The sequence below is a fragment of the Hippocampus comes genome, unplaced genomic scaffold (assembly GCF_001891065.2).
Source record: "Hippocampus comes isolate QL1 unplaced genomic scaffold, H_comes_QL1_v1.1 scaffold158, whole genome shotgun sequence".
Classification (NCBI taxonomy): Eukaryota; Metazoa; Chordata; class Actinopteri; order Syngnathiformes; family Syngnathidae; genus Hippocampus; species Hippocampus comes.
The window spans coordinates 1514861-1535957 of NW_017805548.1; the positions used below are offsets into that span (position 1 = coordinate 1514861).

The 21097-nt window shown below is 41.6% G+C and overlaps 1 long non-coding RNA gene across 1 annotated transcript in view; it reads right to left on the reverse strand.

The window, feature by feature from the left end:
- The window catches only part of LOC109521700 (uncharacterized), a 23357-nt gene extending 20516 nt beyond the window's left edge, over positions 1-2841 (reverse strand). Inside the window, exon 1 of the long non-coding RNA XR_002169411.1 lies at positions 2831-2841. This is a non-coding gene — a long non-coding RNA (uncharacterized LOC109521700). The remainder of the gene's footprint in view (positions 1-2830) is intronic.
- Positions 2842-21097: the final 18256 nt, after the last annotated feature.

Below are 21097 nucleotides of genomic sequence, written 5' to 3' on the forward strand. Positions count from 1 at the left end.
TGCATCTGTTAGCGAGCGTAGCGACGCCACTCCCCCGCAAGCGAGCCTTTGCTCTGGAGCAAATTTAATCCAGCTGCGTTCACACATGCACATTTGTTTCGGCGTAGCGTCGCAAACGAGCATTTGCTCTGGAGCAAATTTTTAAACTACCTCCCTGAGGTGGATCAAATTTGGTCCGGTATAAGCTCTTTAGTGGAGCTACGCCGGAGCAAATGTGCACGTGTGAATGCTCGACTGGATTTGTTTCGGCGCAGCGTCGGATCAAACGTTGCCGGGTGAACGGGGCTAAAAGAAAGGAAGTGTTCAAGCGACTGAGCAGGGTGCAAGCTAGCCAGCAGCAACTCCGCGTATGGACCCGGCAAGCTGACGATAATTCCGCTATCTTTGCTGGATCTTTAGCAATCGTGAGGAAAGGAAAACTATTCACATTAATGGTGAGTATTATAACAATATTTTTTAAAAGTATACATTTGGAGGCTTATTATACTGACATTATACACACACACACACACACACACACACACACACACACATATATGGCTCTCACTGAATACATTTTCAAATATTTTGCTTTCATGGCTCTCTTAGTCAAAAAAGGTTCTCGACCCCTGATTTAGGCGCTTGATGGCCGACATTTGTACCACCCCCCGATCATTACCGTTGAAGTGGGTATTCTGCCCATGTTTGGACATGCTGCCTAACTTTCCCATGCCAGCAGGGGAACGCGCAGACCCTGCTTCTTCTCCTCATGCCTGCAAGTCAACCTTTTCACCCAAGAAACATCTCCAACTTCAAAGTGATGTTCTTTGCGAAAGATAGATTTTGACAAGAGATTTCGACGCAGATTATTTTGTGATCACAATATTAATTGTGATCAAGAGAGGGGTTGTTAAGGTATTATTCCTCTCTGTTAGTTGGATTTGAAAGAAACAAAGAATGTAGAATGTTGTTGGAGGTATTTCCTGCTCACTGTGTTTAGGATCACCTTTAGTGCACCTCGACCCCCACCACTTTTAGGGCCCCCCTCCATAGGACATGTTTAACATCAAAAGAGGAACTGTTGTCTCAAGTATCTGTGTTCCTGCCATCACACCAAATGGTGGGTAGTGGTGGTCTGGTCTCACCTCACCGCTCCCAACTTCTTCCAGCCACACCGGGTCAGATGAAATGTATTTTCTTTGTTTCTGGGATTTGCATGAGAGGGGTACCTCCCCGCCTCTTATTATCATATTGGCTCTATATAATCTCATGAATGTGTTTCTTCTACGCTTCCTGATTGAAATCTGGACCCCTCAGGAGCCCAAATCTAAACTGCAGAAATTAAATTAAAACCCTTCGAAGGAACTGTTCATCGCCTCCAGCCTTTATTTGGATTCCCAACATTCTGCTCGTCCGAAATTCAACGAACACGCGGGGAAGAGGAGGCCGCTCTTCCCCCAACACCACCTCCCCGCCGATTACGTTTAGCCCCGTGATGGCCGCCGTCCACCCATTAGCCCTCCTCAATGATTCAATGATTGCGGGTTTTCATGAAGTAGTTACTCAACAATATTTTGAAACATTTATTGCTACTATACCTCATTAAAATCAGTTGGTCTTTATCACTGTCTGCCAGTGTGTGACTGTAGATGTGGTTCATATTTTGTGACACAGCAATCAACAATATGAAATAGTCACGTCAGTTGCACTGGCGCGCCACCCGGGACGAAATGCCCGCAGTTGGGGCTTCATTCCTGAAATCCTGGCACTGAACCTAGTTAACCGGTCCTCAAACTGGGCATTGCACAGGTCAGCCTTATGTTGCGCTGCATCAACTGCAAGCGGCAGCCATCCAGACAAACTTTCTGGAGAAGGTAGTGAAATCCATGAGCTTTGTGCGCTTTTCAATGGTCACGTCGTTTGTGGGACAAGAATAATGCAGAAGCGGTTGCTATGTGGTAAATGGTTGCTGGCAAAAAGAAAGTAGTTCATCTTCCCTTACTTCCAACTTTGAAGCCTAGTGCCCCGCCTCTTCGCCCATACGTGTGGTGCGAGTGACACAATTGCACAAATGAACACCTGCAATCAAAGGACACAATTCATATGGTGTCCGGTGTAAACACAGCAAAATGAAGAATTTGTACTCCGTTACATTCCAAAACTTTAAATCATGTGTCAGCTCTGACATTGTAGAGGAGCTTAATCATGACGACAATTAGTTGCGAGGGTGGATCAAATCCAGCAAATATTAATAATGGGCACCATATCTCATTAACACGGATAGATCAGTACTTGGGAGACAATATCTGCTAAACAAGCACCGTGATTTCATGTTTGAAAGATATGTTGTCGTCAAACACAGACTTTGAAGCAGAAAAACAACTCCCCGCTCATTCTGCTTCTACCCACACCAAAGGATTACTTGAGTATGAAAACACACTGTCAGCTTCATATTGGCTCCTCTAATTACATTTCATTTCATTGTTGTTATTATTGCTGGCCATGGCAGATGAGAACTGGACATGAATGGAATTATTGGATTGAGCTATGCAAGATGACAAAGCTGGCACAATCAAAAATGGTTTGTCTTTAGTCACCAGGGAAGTCTGACAACAGTTTTGTTGTACTGGCGCTCAAATTAATTTTCTGCACCTTTCTCTGCCTTTCACCTCATGAGCCTGAAAGAAATGTGCTATAAAAAGTAATTGAATAAAGAAAAAAACAGTAGTAGCAATGAAAAATAGCCCAGATTTTTAATCATACCCTCAACCATTCATCCTCGCATGCCAATATAATTCTGATGTTTCTCCCCTTTTTCTTCAGACCATCCATGCAATGGACTCAACTCAACCTAATTTCTAGAAAACTTAAAAAAAAAACTATAGTAACTGAAACAAATTGAATTGTTGTGCATCACAATCATCCATCCATCCATTATCCGAGCCACTTAGCCTCACGAGGGTCGTGGCCAAGCCGGAGCCTATCCCAGCTGTCTACGGGCAATGGGCGGAGTATACCGTGAACTGGTTGCCAATCGCAGGGCACACATAGACAACCAACCATTCGCACTGATAATTACACTAAGTGACAATATAGTGTTCCATTCACCTGCCCTGCATGTTTTTGGTATGTGGGAGAAAACCGGAGTGCCCGGAGAAAACCGACGCAGGCATGGGAGAAAATGCAAACTTCATATAGGAAGTCCGGAGCCAGAATCGAACCCTGCACCTTTGCACTGTGAGGCGGATGCGCTAACCACTTGCCACCGGGCCGCCCAAATAAAGTTCTGTCGCACCTCCTGTGGTGGCCTCAAGGTATATGCACTTGTGTTCAGACTCCACAGGGGAGGGACCAAAAACGAGCAACTTCATGTTGAGATTTGTCCTAAAATGCTGATAACAAAGGGGGAGAGGGAACAAGAGAGAGAGAGAAAGGAACATCCACATTTCCACTGACCAGCAGAAGGGCACTGGGATACTAAAATGAAATCTCACCATCACAGCATGCACGGTGTCTCCCGTGCTGGCAACACAATGTAAACAACGGCGTTTTCGAATAGCTAGTTGTTAATCCGCTGGTCAGTCACCTCACATTCCCAATGATGATCAGTCTAAGAAACTGTTCATTCTCCTATCCCACGTCGTGCTTTCTCTTGTTTCACTTCATCATTGCGCAGTTGTTATCCTTTTCCAGTCCAGTCACTTCATGGATTTAACTTGTTGCGGGTATTTTGGGGCCTGTTTATTCACCCCCATCAACTAACACGCAGGAGTCGTGTTCTGCGAGTTTCTGCTACCCGTCAGAGAAACAGGCGTTCATCAGTAACTGATTAAGAGGTTAGTCGGTACCTGACCTGGTTAGACATTACACTGATTGCCTAAAATACACTTCCATCAGTGCTTAGTTGGGCTTTTTTTTTTTTTTTGTCATCATTCGTCATTCTTCAACACAGCGGGCATCAGCGATGAGAGCTGATGGATCTTCAGTCAATACTGACAGAATAACCCTCTCTGGTAATAAACATGGCTGAGAGGTCATTCTTTGTAATATAATTCACAGTCATGGTTTCATGAAATAAAATGCAGACATCCAGAATCTTGGTCAACACATTCATGATACACGCAGGAACAAGCCTAAAGTAAAAAGCAGTGCTTAGAATTCTAATTCTAATAATTAAGAAATGTTTGTGTCCTTGTGTCCTTTTTAGATCTGATTGGAAGTAATGCCACTAATCGCAGGAAGCACAATGGTATTTGTAACAATCACTTCGACTGGCTGTTAGTGAGCAAATGCCAATTAGTGCATAAGAAGAAAGCAACGGATATGGAGCCAAGTTGTCTGGGACCCCTCATTGAGAGAACAGACAAAGCAGAGCTCAAAGACCCCTTATGACGAAAACGATATTTGGAGAGAGTTTTCCCTTGCTCGGACGTGTGTCACCAGAGTCCGCTTCTGGATCCAGGCCTGGAGGCTGGTGGTGAGGCCTACAACCATGGGGAGCCAGAAGAGGCAAAAACAGGAGCCAACTGTGGAGGGGCCAAGGTTGGGTGCAGAGAGAACTGGGTGACAACCTTGGTGGTCCCATCCCCAGCTACAGAAGGTGGCTCTCCGGGTGTGGAATGCCACCTCTTTGGCAGGGAAGGAGCCAAAGCTGGTGTACAAGGTTGAAAAGCTACGACTCGATGTAGTCTGGCTCACCTCCACACACAGCTTGGGATTTGGTACCATTCCTTTTTAGATGGGTTGGACACTTTCACTCAAGAGTTGCGCATGGTGAGAAGTGGCAAGCCACCAGCTTGGTGACTTTACAATGGGGTTCACCAGAGTAGATGTGAGTGTGGCCTCTGTCTGCCTTCAGGTGGGGAGGCAGGTGCTGACTGTTTGTGCCTATGCATCAAACAACTGTTCAGAGTAGTGTATGAGAAAAAAAAATCATAAATTATAAAAATAAATATTTAGAGTAGAGTGTGTGAGCGTCATCTGGCGCAGTGCAAATGTACGGTCACAGCACACTCTTTGAGCGTCATACAAAAGAGGGTGTGGCGGCATTATCAGCGGGGCTGAGGTTCAGGACCGTAGTTGAGCGCAGCATAGTTGAGAATCCATCCATTCATCCATCCATCCATTTTCTTATCCACTTATCCCCACAAGGGTGATGGGGTGTGCCGCAGCCTATCTCAGCCGTCTTCGGACAGTCGACAGGGTACCGCCTGCACTGGTTGTCAGGCAATCGCAGGGCACCTTGTGAGAATATGCAGATCAGAAAATGGATTCATGGATGGATGGATGGATGACCGCCACAATGAAACAGTGATCACTCAAATCATTGCAAAACACCCCAGGAGCATGATATTTATGAGAAGCATTTTTTTTTAAATGAGGTCAATTTAGGTAGGCTTTTCATAATACTTTGGGTTTGGACAGGTGGCGGAAACAATAAGATGATTCAAAATACGAAAATCACAGGAAGAGGCTGGACTAGGCCAATCCCAATTCATGTCTCCAGCAAGAATGGGTTCACTATGATTAGGGTCAAGCAAAACCTATTCAGGGCATAAAATAGACTGGGAAGAGTGGAAGGTGGTTGATAACAACCTTTTTAGATGAATGCCTTCTAGCATGGTCGAGTGGTTAGCGCGTCGACCTCACAGTGCGGAGGTACCGGGTTTGATTCCAGCTCCAGCTTTCCTGTGTGGAGTTTGCATGTTCTCCCCGTGCCTTCATGGGTTTTCTCCGGGTACTCTGGTTTACTCCCACGTTTCAAAAATGTGCATGGGAGGCTTATTTAACACTCAAAATTGTCCGTAGGTGTGAGTGTGAGCATGGATGGTTCTTCGTCTCTGTGTGCCCTGCTATTGCTGGCAATCGGTTCAGGGTGTCCCCTGTCTACTGCCCGAAGCCAGCTGGGATAGGCTCCAGCATGCCTCGCGAAACCCTACTTCGCAGTATTTCACTTATCACGGCCGGTTCTGATCCCTATTAACCGCAATAAGTGAGGGATCACTGTTGTGATGAAGGCCACAGAGAATCCAGTACGAGTTTAAGGTTTTGGCGTGTTAACAACCAACAGTAATGTTTTGTTCTGAAATAAAGAATTTGTTAACATTTCACTGATCCTCCTGGTTCGTTTGTCCAAGCAAAAGCAGCACAAAGAGGACACGAGTGAGCCAAATAGATGTCTACAGTGGGATTCCCACAATCACAGAGCCCAGCTAATAAATAGCATTTTTCTAGTCCAAGGCCGGACTAAAATAGTGTCATGTAATCATTTACATCACAGTCTTGAAACCTCTAATTCATTAAAAGCATCAAAGCATGTAAATGTAAAAGAAAATACATTGGTGTTGGATTTACTGGTGTTCATAACCCTCAGCCTTCAAAAGATCACATTCGTATTATGAATTCTTTGCAAAAATGGTCATTCGGGTTCCAAAGTAGGCTTTGACCTGCTGTCTCATCGGGTCTGTTTTATACTGTACTTACAAATTGTTTGGCATAAGTAACAACATATTAAAGATGAAATTTCATTTATGAGAGAAAACAAAAACTCGTGATGTTTTACACACATTGAAATTAAATCTTTGTGCCTTCGCAGTCCAATTAAAAATCTTTTTAATTCACATATATAGGCGAAGAAACAATTCGTGTTTTTGCTCTCAATTTGCAGAAATCTGATATGCGGCATGGCAGCATAAAATAAGAGCATGGCATCAAATGTGGAGACAAATTGGATATCTGTCAAAGAGCTGCCAATGTGACTGCAGCAAAAATGTAATCAAAACTCAAACAGAAAAATTTGCCTAAAATGGGTGGCGGTGTTCATTTGGAGTCATTACTCGAAATGAGCACCACGACGAGTTTGCTTTTGTTGACATCACATCTGATGGTGCAGGCCCATAAACACTCATGGACACAAAGTGCATGACCAAATAAAAAAGATGGGACATTGGATGATCCTTGAACCCTTCCATTTTGCCTGATCTCATCCAACAAAAACTTAATGAAAATTCAAGGTTAACGGCCAGATGAGTTTCATCAGGCAGCAGTGCACAAAAGTTCATGGCGGTGCAGCCTTTGGAAACCCATTTGTTGCGTGTTTGGGAGATAAAGTCACTCCGTGGCCATAAATGCTTTCCTCAGGGCTAGCCGCTAGCGCCTGTTGTCCATTGCCAGCGATGTTGGGTGTCACTAGTCAAACAAACATGCCTGTATTTATGGCACTTGTTCATGATGCTCATTAAAATCAACTCACAATTTTTATTTTTGCTGTACTATACACTATGTATGGTGGCCTGGTGGTTGACTGGTTAGCGTGTCGGCCTCACAGTGCAGAGGAGCAGGGTTCGATTCCGGCTCCGGCCTTGCTGTGTGAAGTTTGGATGTTCTCCTCGTGCCTGTGTGGGTTTTCTCTCGGTATTCCGGTTTCCTCCCACATTCCCAAAACATGCGTGGCAGATTAATGGATCGCTCTAAATTGTCCTTAGGGGTGAGTGAGAGCGCGGAAGGTTGTTCGTCTATGCGTGCGATTGGCTGGCAACCAAGTTCTGGGTTTACCCTGCCCACAGCCCGAAGACAGCTGGGAGAGGCACCAGCACGTCCTGCGACCATTGTGAGAATAAGTGAATCAGAAAAGGGATGGATGGATAGACAGTATACTATATACCGGTACTCTATTTTCACTCATACACAGCCACATACCACCACATACATTCACTTCCACAACCCACTCCAACTGCAAATGTCTGATGAGTATTCAGTGTGAGGGCGGGCCTGGATAATTTCATTTGTCCTCTTTGACATATTTGATAATTTCATTGGTCAAATGTAATGAGATTATGGATAAATCTAGTGACATCTTGAAGCCCGTCAATAAAAATTTAAAAAAATGAATAAAAGGTGTTAAATTTAAAGCCGCAGGGTTCAAAGGCTTGTGGTTAAAAAAAAATACAGCAATTAGCTATGGTGTTGTCCTGCTGGGCAATCTATGTTTTCTATTGTTCAGTTAGTCACTTGTCCAATTTTAGCAGCATCGGACATTAAAATGAACAAGAAATTGAAGAAAACATGGCTGTATACACAAAACGCTCTATATTATAGTAATTTCATACAGCCACCAGGTGTGTTTGTGTTTTGCTTTTGAGGGTTGTTTAGTGGGTCACTGTGCTTGACACTCCACTCTAAAAGGAAGATCAGAGAGATGAAACAGATGTCTTTTCACAGGAGTGTTCAACAAGGACGCTCGCCATCTGGATTGCTTCTGATTTATTTATTTTTTTGATCACAGCTTAAATATGCACTTACATAGTGCCTGCATAGAGTAGTGATTACAAATCGACCAAAAGTGGTGCATCACAAAACCTTTTGGGATTTTCCTAAATCTAATTTCAGAATGGTACAACCCATGGAGCACGTCTGGCCTACGACGTGCAAGTTAGGTCGTTCTGAGGTCAAAATAAAACCTGATTGAGCACGGTGCGTGCGTTCATTTCTTTCTGTTTGTGTGTCCTTTAGCATTTCACCATAGTCCCTTGAACATTTTGGTGGACAGATGCGAGTGGCAATCTTCATTAAGTATGGACAACTTTTCCTTTTGTGATGTTTCTTTGATCTTTTCACTCTTGTCCTTGTTTTGGACTCGACCTCCAAAGGTCGTGGACTTGTCTTGGATACGCTCTAGGCTCGATAATATCTTGGTCTCGGTTTGTGTGGTCTTGACTACAACACGAGCTAATACCTTACTACTAGGTATTACATATAGCAACAAATTAAATTAATCTTATAACATTTGTTTGAAGTCTAATCACACCCTCGATATCCCTTGATCATTTACCTCACCATGCTTTTTCAAGTTTGACAAAGAGTTTTTTTTAAAGCCATTAGCTGGTGGCACTTCAGTTAGGAAATTTTGCAGCAAATTCGGAATGAGTAGTTTTTTAATTGCTCCTCCAAGTACGACCAGGGATGTCCGGTGATTGGCTCAGGATTACTTTTCTGGTTAAGAATGTACCTTCTCGTTGCCAGTACTCGCACGGGACACATACATTTTACAGGCAAAGCAAAGTGTGAGGCCAGCTGTCAGTGATTTGTTGATTTGTGTCACGCGCCGGTGCAATGCATCGCGTCATCCAACCGCAATCAAAATGACTCAATCGATCCTCGTGAGACTTATCTGGATTGGTGTTTTGATAAACTGGAATGCACACAATTTAAAATGAAATATCGTTCAGGCTTTTTTTTGCGTAAGGAATTAGAAAGTGCAGATACTTGCGTAAAAAATATAAGGAGTAGACGTGCAAAGTAAGCTGGAAACAAAAAAACTACTCCACTAAAATATAGAAACCACAAATTCTACTTAGGTAAGGTAACCAAGTATTTTCACTTTGTTACTTGACACCACTGAAGTATTACGTCCTGTGACGACATATACCAGTGGTGTCAAACATACGGCCCGCGGGTCGGAACCAGCCCCCGAGGAGGTTCGCTCAGGCCCGCAGGATAATTTAAAAATGAAAAAAAAATGCATAAAAGACACGGAATGAATATTTTTAATAAGATGCAATTCACGGATTATCCGCTGTTTTCCCTTTAGTTTGTAAAGTGTAGGCACGGATTAAATTTAGATTTTATATGCACTTGTGTAAATGGTTTAAAAAATCCTTTCCTTATAAATCTCGTTTAATTTTAAAATGCGTGACTATATTTTTCAATACCAATTACTTGTTAAAGTTTTGTGCCTTTGTACAATCAGTGGGATCAGTTGCAATGCATATATGTGAATGATACAAGTAAATTGCACATTTGTCTAAGGAAATCTAAGTTGCTTCATGAAATGTTTTGTAAAAGATATGTTCATTAAATTTCAACATTTTCCTAATGTTCTCGTGCTTACAAAGGAAATACCGCACATGATATTTCGGTTATTTATAGCAGAGTTGGTCTAATTTTAATGGTCAGGCCCACTTGACATCTACCGAGGCCATATGGGGCCCACCATGTGAAATGAGTTTGACACCGCTGACATATACAGTACACATCTCATAAAATCATGCTTCTGAGTATCTCCAGGCAAAGCTGTTATAACTCTTTTTGCTGACGTGCATGAGTCACAGATGGTGCCCCTCCTACAGAATGAATTAACCGGATAGCGGATGATAGATGAGCTCAGCTTTCATTGGCTAGCCTCCATTCATCACCCCATATACAGTAATACGGTAAGAGAAAACGTCATATCTTTTATTTTAACTTGTTTCTTCCCCACATCAGTCACTTTCAGCGAGAGTTTGTTCTCACTGCAATTTCAGCAGATTCATTGTACGCAATTTACGATTGACTTGGCTTCACCAGAGGGATATTCCGGATCCCATGAGATTTCTTTTCATGACATTGCATGATCACAATACAGTGAGATCATGTTTAATCTTGGTAAAGTACATCACAGCAGTACACCGATTTGAAAAGCTCGAAACATGTGATTCAATGAATGGTCAGAATTTCAGTTATTACTAAAACCATTTGCAATGATGGTAAGAAAAAGCCTGTAGCACTTGATTTCCCATTACAATTGCAAAATATATGTATAAAATAATATGGTTTGTTAAAATAACTTCAAAGTTGTTCTCAACCACAAATGTTGTCCAGGTGACTATTTTCACCCTAATTTGTGTGTATCCCTTTCCAATTGGTAGACTACCAAAGACCTGCACGGGACGTCCTTGACATGCTCTATTTCTATTTTATTGACTTTCTTTTTTTTTTCAAGATGGCGCCCAAGTAGGCAGCCGTCGGCAAGTGCTCTTCAAGAGCCCTGCTTCTTTTGTTGTGTTTTTTTTTTTTTGTCACATCGTTGTGTTACGTCATCTGGACCTGATGTGGATTGTTTTCAGCATTTTTGGCCACGCCATTCGTCAAAGAAGAATCTGTACTTGGTGGTTGCGCTTTCTCGGCAGCATGCGTACACCAGCCCTGATTTTGATTGGGAGGAATGTCGGCGCCATCTGACTGTGGTTGCTGGACAGCCCTGGGGCGCTTGTGTTTTTTGCAACTGAAATGGGCAGCATTTTTCACAGTCCCGCTTTGTTCAGTGGAAATGTCGGTGCTGTTGGACAGTCTGCGGCTGGATGGATGGATGGCTTGCGGAACCGACGATGAAAAGAAAGAAGCGTCAACTGGGAGTAGCGGCTTGGATTTGAAGCGGATTTACATGGGACAGGAGAAGAGAGTGAATCTCTTTTCGTTAATGGACGCTACAGCTTCTTTTAACTTTCAAACTTATCTTGTAGCAGACATGTGCACATTTTCAGCATGGTGTCTTTGACCCACTGGTGAAAGGACACTTTGATTCACTCCTCTCTCATCTCGAACTTCTTCAAACAACAAAGTGTCTGCAGAAAGAGTGGTAAAGATTGCACAACTGTCTGTGTCTTATGTGTTGTGTTGTGTTGTATTATGCCATTTTATGTGAACTGTTCTTTTGATGGTGGCGCGGGCACCCACAGCGGCTCCTCTCTCTCCTGTGGTTGAGAGGAAAGAAATTTCATCTGTGCTATATGTTGAACATTTGACAATAAAGTTGACTTGAACTTGAACTTGAACTTGAATTTTGCAAAAATACGTACATCATGGCGGCACGGTGAGCAACTGGTTTGCACGTCCACCTGACCGTGCAGAGGTCATGAGTTCGATTCTAGGCCCCAGCCTCCCTGCATGGAGTTTGCATGTTCTCCCCGCGCCTGCATGGGTACACGGTTTTCTCCCACATTCCAAAAACATGTTTGGTTGGTAAATTGATCCCTCACAATTGTCACAATTGAGGATGTATCCCTCCCACCAACTCATATAGTTCCAAAATGAAGTGAGGAATGCCTCATCCACAATCTGCAAAGCATGCAAAGGTGCCCCAGATCCACTTCCTGATCTGATGGATGGGGGACCAGAATTATACATGTAAACAAGTAAATAAATAAAACTGACTGAACTCTACTTGACTTCAGTCAAGGAATAGCTACAGTCGATAATAAGGCAGACCTCTCTACTGGGGGGGTTTGGTTGAAATCCTACAAGTTTGGACTGTGTGTGCTTCCTTTTCTTGCTTAATTGGTAGTTGAACCAACATTTCCACACCCCCAAAAGTCCAGATCATTGTTTTTTTTTTCCAAAAATAGGCATGCTGAGCCTGTTTTAAATAACTGTCTTTTGACTGCAAGTCCGGGATTTCCTGTCATGTTAAATTATGGCCTTTTGAAAGGAGATTTGACTTTTATTGCTTGGCTGCCAGCCAACAAGTGCCAACAGCTCAGTACCTGGCCCTGGCCGAGACCCCTTATTAATTCACTCTCACTGTAGTGTCATCTTCACTGACATTTGCTGACTCAACTCAGCTTCTCTACTCATTATCCTGCCTTTCCTTCGAGATGCAGGATGTGCAAGAAATCCTTCAGCATAGATTTGTTTAAATTATTATCGACTTGTTACCATGGCAAGAGAGCTAGTCTGATTAGTTTAAGTGTTAACACGGAGTTCTGTGTCAATAGCTAAACTGCCAAATGAATATTTACATGAATGATGTGTGTTGTGATCTCGTACTTGTAGGAGCAGAGGCACAACAGCGGCAGAGCACAAGCTTGCTCATAATCAGGGGTGGACCTAAGCAGTACACTCGTACGCATGTGTACCATGAACTGATTGAAAATTGCGCTCCACTTTCAATCTTGGGGTCACTTCGGAAAGTCAAACCTCCTGACCTTTCGAGCACCTTTCCTTCACCTTTGTTGGATGATGTCATTAGGTCAAGGAGAGATGACAAAAGGTACTTCTTTTCCAACACAGGAAAGGACGGCACAGTTTCAAATGAATTGAAAGGATTCAAACACTTATTGTTGTTTTTGAGAAGGATCACTGATGATGTTTTTCACTGATTTTGGAATTTCCCATTCTCGAATAAATTATGGAAATATGTTTTTAATTGTAAAATAATCTCTCGTTTTTCGTGGTTAAATGGTACCGGAACCCCCCTCCCCACAAAAAGTGAAAAACCGGGAAGTCAGATTTGCGCCCACCACCCAATTTAGTCATTTTGATAGTAGGCTAATATAGCGAGTATAGATACAGACAGGATGCGTTGACTTCATGATAGGGCTTTTAATTTTTTGCGGCTCCAGACATATTTGTTTTTTGTTTTTTGGTCCAATATGGCTATTTCAACATTTTGGGTTGCCGACCTCTGGTCTATGTGAATGTAATGTTTGCATACACAGTTAAATAAGAACACTGAAGCCGCAAAACTTGAAGCGTGACGTGGCGAGGGGTCAGTGTCTGACAACGGAACATTTTCTTTATTTACTTCATTCTTTCAAAGAAATGGAATGATAAGGGGAAGACAGAAGTAAAAAATGATTTTACAGTACAAAACAAAATGTATTCAATCTCCTAATTTAGAATTTATGATGCATAATTTCTATTACTAAATAACAGTATTTTTTTTTGTTTGTTTTACACATTTCTTGAAAATACAAAAGGATTGAGACATTTTAATTTGATACTTAAGATTGTTCCAGAAACTGACACGTTGGATTGAAACCTTCCCTTTGTTCTGGTTACAGAAAAAAAAAATGTTGGTGATGAGCTTAGTAAAGAATTTTAAGAATCTTAAATTCCACAAATTCATTTAATTTCAAAGATTTGAGCTGCATAAATATTGTATTAGTAGGGTCCCTATCTCCACATTAACGACACGAAAAACACGTTTCTGTAAATGAAACAGCAGTTCAGTGTCAGCCTTACCAACTCACCCCCACACCTCAATGCAATGGATGAGACGTGGAACAATCAAACAAACTGTACAACAAAAGCAAAGCATTCTTACGAAGTGAAACTTTGACCAGACGTATTACAGCAGTAGTTTGGCATACCTTTGATTTAAAGTGTTCAATATGGGGTTTCCATGTTAAATGCTCCATTAATCATCGCACCTAAAAATAATTTCTTGGGTTTTGCAATCATTTAAATACAATCTGTTAATGTTGAACCACTTCATAATTTTCTTGCTCCATCAATCATTGCACCTAAAAATAATTTCCTTTACAGTCAATGTGACCTCCACGTCCATATTCCTGAAACTAAAAATCATATATTGGGTTTTGCAATCATTTAAAGACAATCTGTTAATGTTGAACCACTTCATAATTTTCTGAAACTTATTCTCCATAACTTGTAGCCCATCATTTATATTTTTCCCAACAAAAAATAACGTGGTATCATCAGCAGATAAGATATGTTTCAACAAATTAGAAACAGTTACAATATTGTTGACATAAAGAATAAAAAACACTGGTCCGAGGACCAATCCTTGAGATACGCCACAAATTATATTGCAGGATTTGGATAGTTTGTTGTTGATTTCAACAAACTACCTTCTGTCTTTTAAAGACCTCTTGACCCATTCATTAGTAACACCTCTTAGACATCATTTATATCATTTGTTCTGTCATATTTCATGGTGTGGGGTGTCAAACACTTTTTGAACACTTTCCTTTTGCTTTGAATGTATATTTCATGGCCTCTTTGATTATCCACTTGTGACAGTTTTATTTTTTTTGTTTACTTGTTTTTTCTTTTAAACATTATTAATGTATCAGCGTGACACTTGAGGAGCTTTGCATTGTCTGTCAACTATGTTGGTGTCCTGGTGCTTTAAATGTTGCTGCCATAAAGAGCTGTGGATAATATCCTTTCATCAAGGTAAGTTAGGACCGAAAAACCTTTGCTAAATGTGGATTAAAGGTTGCATTAAGGCACCGTTCCTAAAGTTTTATAAAGTATCTACAGTATATTTTTTGCTATATTTTTAGAATCCTGATATTATGGGTACAAGCCACAATTAGCTGTTCTTAGGACTCAAAAATCATTCACAGGACAAATTCCTCCTTTTTGCTCCACTATGCAGGAAATAAGGTCGTTGCTAACTTGACATTTTGGAAGTCACTGAATACGGCGGCACAATCTCGAAGTTGGCAACATGTCGCTGCTCTGGCTTGCACTGCATGTTTTCTCGAGGTACTCCAGTTTCCTCCCACATTCCAAAAACGTGCACCATAGGTTAATGGAACACTTTAAATTGTCCCTAGGTGTGATTGTGAGCACCAATGGTTGTTTGTCTCTGTGTGCCCTGCGATTGGCTGGCAAACTGGTCAGGGTGTCCCCCGCCTACTGGCCGAAGACAGCTGGGATAGGTTCCAGCTTGCCCGTGACCTGCATGAGGATAAACGGATTGGAAAATGGATGGATGGATGCTGACACGTGCAGATCGAAACAAAAGCAGCACACACTACGTTTTATTTTGACTTAATAAAGACTGGAAGGGCAGGCGAGAAACTGTGGATGGGTAGGATGCGGTGATTAAGTCTTTAAAGTCTTCTACAGCTTTGTTTACATGTCGTCAATATTTGGATTATGGTCAAAATTCCAATTTCGGAAGCATTCGGAATAACCTGATTGAATATGGTGACGCACGGACATTGCGGCGCATATAGACAACGTTTTGACTTGTTACTTTCTGACGTCAATAAAACACATCATATTCACATCACTCACCAGAGGAATAAAGACGTCTGTTTCCCACCACCTTTGGACAGTGTCTCCGAGTTTAGCCATGATGGTTTACCGCTGCTTGTATAGTTCCAGCGAATTCCGCGCCAGATGTATGGATTTATACACATGTACATGTGAGTTTGTCTATGCACTATGTCAAATTACATGAAAGCGCAGTGGAGAAATCCAAGTTAAGGTTACTACGGCAAGGATGACGCACTTACTTCCTTTACTACAAAGACCCAAGATTCCTTACACATGGAGCAAGGAATCATGGAGCATGGTTCAATATTCAGGGCAGAAAAGGGGTAATCCATGGCTTTTATTCTTCTTCTTTTTTTTTTTTTTGATGAAGGGGATGGACAAACACCAATTAACCAATTAACTACCCCTGCTGCTCATCTAAGAACCACACCAAAATTGTTTTGCGTAACCCTGTTCAAATTGTGGATTTGTCGCTGCTTTGGACACGAAGTAGGGCGCAGCTCAACAATATGTATTCGTCACTGTTTTGATGGAAAGCGCTGGCTTCGCTTATAGGGAGGAGGATGGAGGAATGAGCAACACTTAACAAAAGGAATGGGTTCATCCGAATATAATGGCGCGACAGGATCCATTGTCTATTTTCTCCTTCAAGCATGTCTTGTTATTTTCACATTGAAATCACTCCATCACAATTTCTTCTATTGGATGTACCAAGGATCCACAAGCAGAAGTGAATATTTTTCAGAGCCTTTGTCCCTCCCACGTGAACTGTTGCACCCAAACACCCCACAGTATTTCACCATTTTCATCCGTTGGCTATGAAACAAATGTCTTTATTCAAACAGTCAATCATCACCTGAAAAAAAACAAAACAAAACAAAACAAAAAAAAAAAACAATGCATGATCTCCAACATGGCAAGAGCACTTATGTCCAGAGATTTGTGAGCTCACTGGAACGCTGTCTGTAAAAAAGTAAGAAGCTAGCAAAAATGAGTTTAAAAAAAAAAAAGTCTTTGCTGCCTAATTATGTGGCAGCAGTCTTACAATGAGGTCTTCAAAGCTGCTAAAACTCAATATGCGTCATTTAGGTTTCCAAAATCATATTTTGGTTTGGCAGCATTTTCTGCAATAACTGTGACCAAAACAAGATAAGAGAGGAGACAAAATGACGGAGGCATAACTAAGCAACACACCTCTGGTGCTGCTGTAGCCTCATGACCCCAAGATTGGACTTTTTCACTGAAGAGAAACAAACCTACTGAATAAAACAACCAAGTAAAGTACATTCAGCGTAATTGTGACTTGTATTTTTAATAATTAGCTATATTTGTTGCAATGGCGGTTAAAATATTACTCGATGTTGAACTGGTTGGAGAGCACTACAAGAAATGTTAATTCATCTTGTGGGCTCCTTTAACTAAAAATAAGACAGAAAAGCCCAAACAAATTCATGTAAATATATGTTTTATTTATATTTAGCTATTTTTGTTTTTTATGAACAGATAGCACTTTGGCTATTGAATTATTCCAAAAGTTATTGAAAGTGTCACTGTGATTCTTGGATCATTTTACTGAGTACATTTTGAACAGATAACTATTGACAGTAATTGAAAGCCATTTTAAACAAATGCTCCCAATAGTGACAATATGTAACTTGTTATTTATCGGTGGTTAGTCCAAGTTATAGTCCAACTTCTGGCCTAGGTCAGATCAGCTCTAGCGCCTCGTGACCTGAACTGTTGTTGAAAATGGATGAACAGATGGATGGTATACGCTGTATGCAATCATACGCAATCATTTTGACCTCTTCTAAGCCCAGTTTCATATCATGGAATTTGCTTACTTGATTTTATTGCATCATGCACACAGCTGGGTCTGACACAGGTAATTTTATCACAGTAATGCTATCAATCTGTTGATCTGCAACATTTGGTGAAACCACACTGAACTCCACAGGACCCCATGCTACCCAAATCCAGCCCCCGCTTGCCACCCCCACTCCATTTTATCCTCCTGCTCTCTTGTTTATCTATGCATTCAGTCTGAGAAAATCACATACTGCAGGGAATAACACATTGCTCTGAAAATCCCATTAAACTACATAAAAACAGCAAGTTCAAACCAGATCGGCTGCCTGGGGGCATGTGAGGCAGGATGGCAGTACTTGTCACTGCCTGGAAGCAGTCTACCCTGCCAAGGTGCATCTTTGACTGACACGGGTTGAGTCAAACATAACAGAGCCACATCTCCCCCTGTTGAGGGAAAAAAATACTGCTTGTCAAATCTCTGCATCAGATGTCGCAATCTGCGGATGAAATAAGTGAAACACATACAACAAAACCGGGTGATGATAATCTCCTTGTCATCCTCGAACTCATTTGGAGAGCACACAAGCATTCATCCTAAGCAGTCTTAATTATATCTCACTAATTGTAATTTATTTGACTCTTGTAGTCAATGTAATTCTTGCTGAGGGTGACACGGTGGATGACTGGTAACACGTCCACCTCACAGTGCAGAGATCTTGGTTCAATTCTCGCTCCGGCCTTCCTGTGTGGAGTTTGTGTGTTCTCCTCATGCCTGTGTGGGTTTTCTCCAGGTACTCCAGTTTCCTACCACATCCTCTTTGTAGGGAGTTTAATTCAGGCAGGTTAATTGAACACTCTGAATTGTCCCTCGGTGTGATTGTGAGTCAGAATGGTTGTTCCTCTATGTGTGACATGCAATTGGCTGGCAACTAGTTCAGGGTGTACCCCGCCTACTGCTCAAAGTTAACTGGGATAGGATCCAGGAGGCCCTCGTGAGGAAAAGCACATTCGAAAATAGATGGATGGATGGATAATTGTTGCTCCAGAAATAAAATACATTAACAAAACTAGCTATATCAACAAGACTGGTGGTAACAATAAAATCGGCCCTCAAAATCAAATGAAATATTTTCCCACATTTAAAAAATAAATAAAAACATCCACATTTGGAATACTTTCAACATTTACATGACTAGTTAATTAATGAAGGAACCATTTGGCATTTGTTGTTGGCAAATGGACTACAAAAAAAATTGTTGCCTTGAGATACAAGTGACCCGATTAAGAGGGTTTTTTGAGATACAAGATGTCATTTGACCTTTTGGGGGTTTTTGTTGTTGTTGTTGTTGTTGTTTGCTTTGACTTGCAAGCACAAATTTGGGATTCGAGCCCAATATAGCAGAAGCGACCTCAACTCACTCCACAAAAATCAACAGCTTTGCAGATAGTGGACAATTTGTCAAAAAAAAAACAAAACAAAAAAAAAACAGCTTCAAGCTTTTTAATGCCACTTCCACTCAAAGTTAATTGTCAAACAAAATGAAAAACAAAGCAAATTACTTGTTGTGTATTCAAAACAACCACAAAAACCGTGAACAACTTCGCCTTTAAGTCCAGTAGCCTAATGCTAACACATAACGAGAAATGTAATACAGTGAAACTCCTCTCGAACGAAACCTACATGGGCAAAAATACCCCCTAACGTGAAAAAATCTTAATGCATTAACACCATTCCCATTCTCCTGCCCCCCATACGACGAAAAAAAAACCCTGTTGCGTTATACGAAATCATTTTCTCTGCTCCAGCCTCGCGAAGACATTCACTACAATGAAGTCTAATCCAACAGCGACCTCTACTGCTTCGTTTGGAAACGGCAACAGCAACCACCACACTGGTTTACATAGTGAACGATGTTTATTTCGGTCACAGCTGCGAGTTTCCTGAACGCAACATACTCATAGCTGCTCTGCCATTGGCTTACCGAGCATCATCCTGGCTTGCGATTGACCAAGAGGGACCTCACTGTCTATGTGTGTAGACACTGAAGCTCGATCCGTAGAAGATAGAGTGGAATGCATCCGATTAGCTGCTCGGCGTAAATTGCTTATGGCTCGACGGACATTCAAATAAACGAACGTTTCCTCGAATGCTTGACTTGTTATCATGCAAAAAACCTTACGCTAACTGAAGCGCTAATGAGAGAGAAGCGCTCCAGTTAGCGTAAAGTTTTTAGCCTTCGAGAGCTAACTATGGCCATCGAGGACTACGAAGCGTCCCGTGGCTGGCTTCAAAGTTCATTGCATGCCAGGAAGTATTTGTTATTGTTAGATTCAGACGAGGATGGACGTTGCATTGCTAAAATGGCTACAAAACAGACATTTGGATATCAAGCAGCGAAGACAAGAGGAGCTCTGATGCTGGAAGAGAGGGTAAAAGTGATCAAAATGAAAGATGGAGCAAGCAAAATAAAAGACATTATCCCAGAAATTGATGTAAGTGAAAGTGAATGCTGATCGTAAATTTCGCAATTTATTTCCCTTTTTTTCATTCTACACTGACAATATGAAGTGTCAAATAAGTGTGTGCTCATTCTTATGCACTATTGGAATAAAAATAGAGTACACATACGTTTGTGTGTGCGTGTACACATACGTTTGTTTGTGTGTGTGTGTGTGTGTGTGTGTGTGTGTGTGTGTGTGTGCTTACATCTGAGATCAAATGTGCTTCGGTGAAAAACCCCCTATTGTGAAAAATTTCTTGCTGCAAACATGATTTCGTTGTAGAGGAGTTTCACTGTAGACGGGCTAACTAATGGCACCTATTCAGTGGTATAACGGTTCAAGGAATGGATACTTGAACACTGAGTAGTTGTGAAACCCTTCTTCACTGAATTCACTTGTGTCAAGATGACTATCGGTATATTATACTGGCCCCAGTGGCCAAGATGCACACACCAACAAAAGCCAGCCATTTTGACAATTTTGCCTGACTATTGAAGGCCGACAGAAAATCGAGTTCTCGAGCTTTCTGAGTATGGAACCTACCAAAAGAAAGCCATAACCCTCTTCCTTAATCATGAAAAAAGTAGATTTCTACCTTTTACCATTCTTTAGTCAACAACATTTGAACTTTTGTAAGTTTCTTGAAAATACTTTCAAAAAAATTCAAAGGAAAAGCTTTTTGTGAAAAGATGCTCTCTGTTCCTCCTCACTTCTTAAGGAGTGTATTGCTGAATCTGTTATGGCCATTTTAAACGGCAGTTAGTCTCCTTTTGTAGTCCTCCAAATTTGAAACATACCGGTACTGAAGTGCAACTCCTGCTTTAGAAACGTGGCCTTGATCAAAGTGTGCGGTCTAATTTTAGACCATTACCAAGCTGCCTTTTGTTTCTAAAATTCTGGAAAAAGTGGTGCACACATGGTTAAATCTGTCTTGGATGAACATAATGTCACAGAGGTTTTCCAGCCAGGTTTCAAGATGATGCATAACTAGAGTCAGCCCTGCTACTAGTTGTAATGATATCCTCCTGGCAAATGACACTATGTCTGTCTTGTTTTGTTGACAGCAGCGTTCGATACAGTGGATCAATTTTCTGCTGGTGGACATTAGTGGTCGCAGTGTTGAGTGGTTTAAATCCTATTTGGCAAGCATAACTCTTTTTGTTAGCTGAGATTGCAGAGTCCCGATCTGCCCGTCTGTCGTATGGTGTACCACAGGGTTCTACTTTGGGGCTCTTGC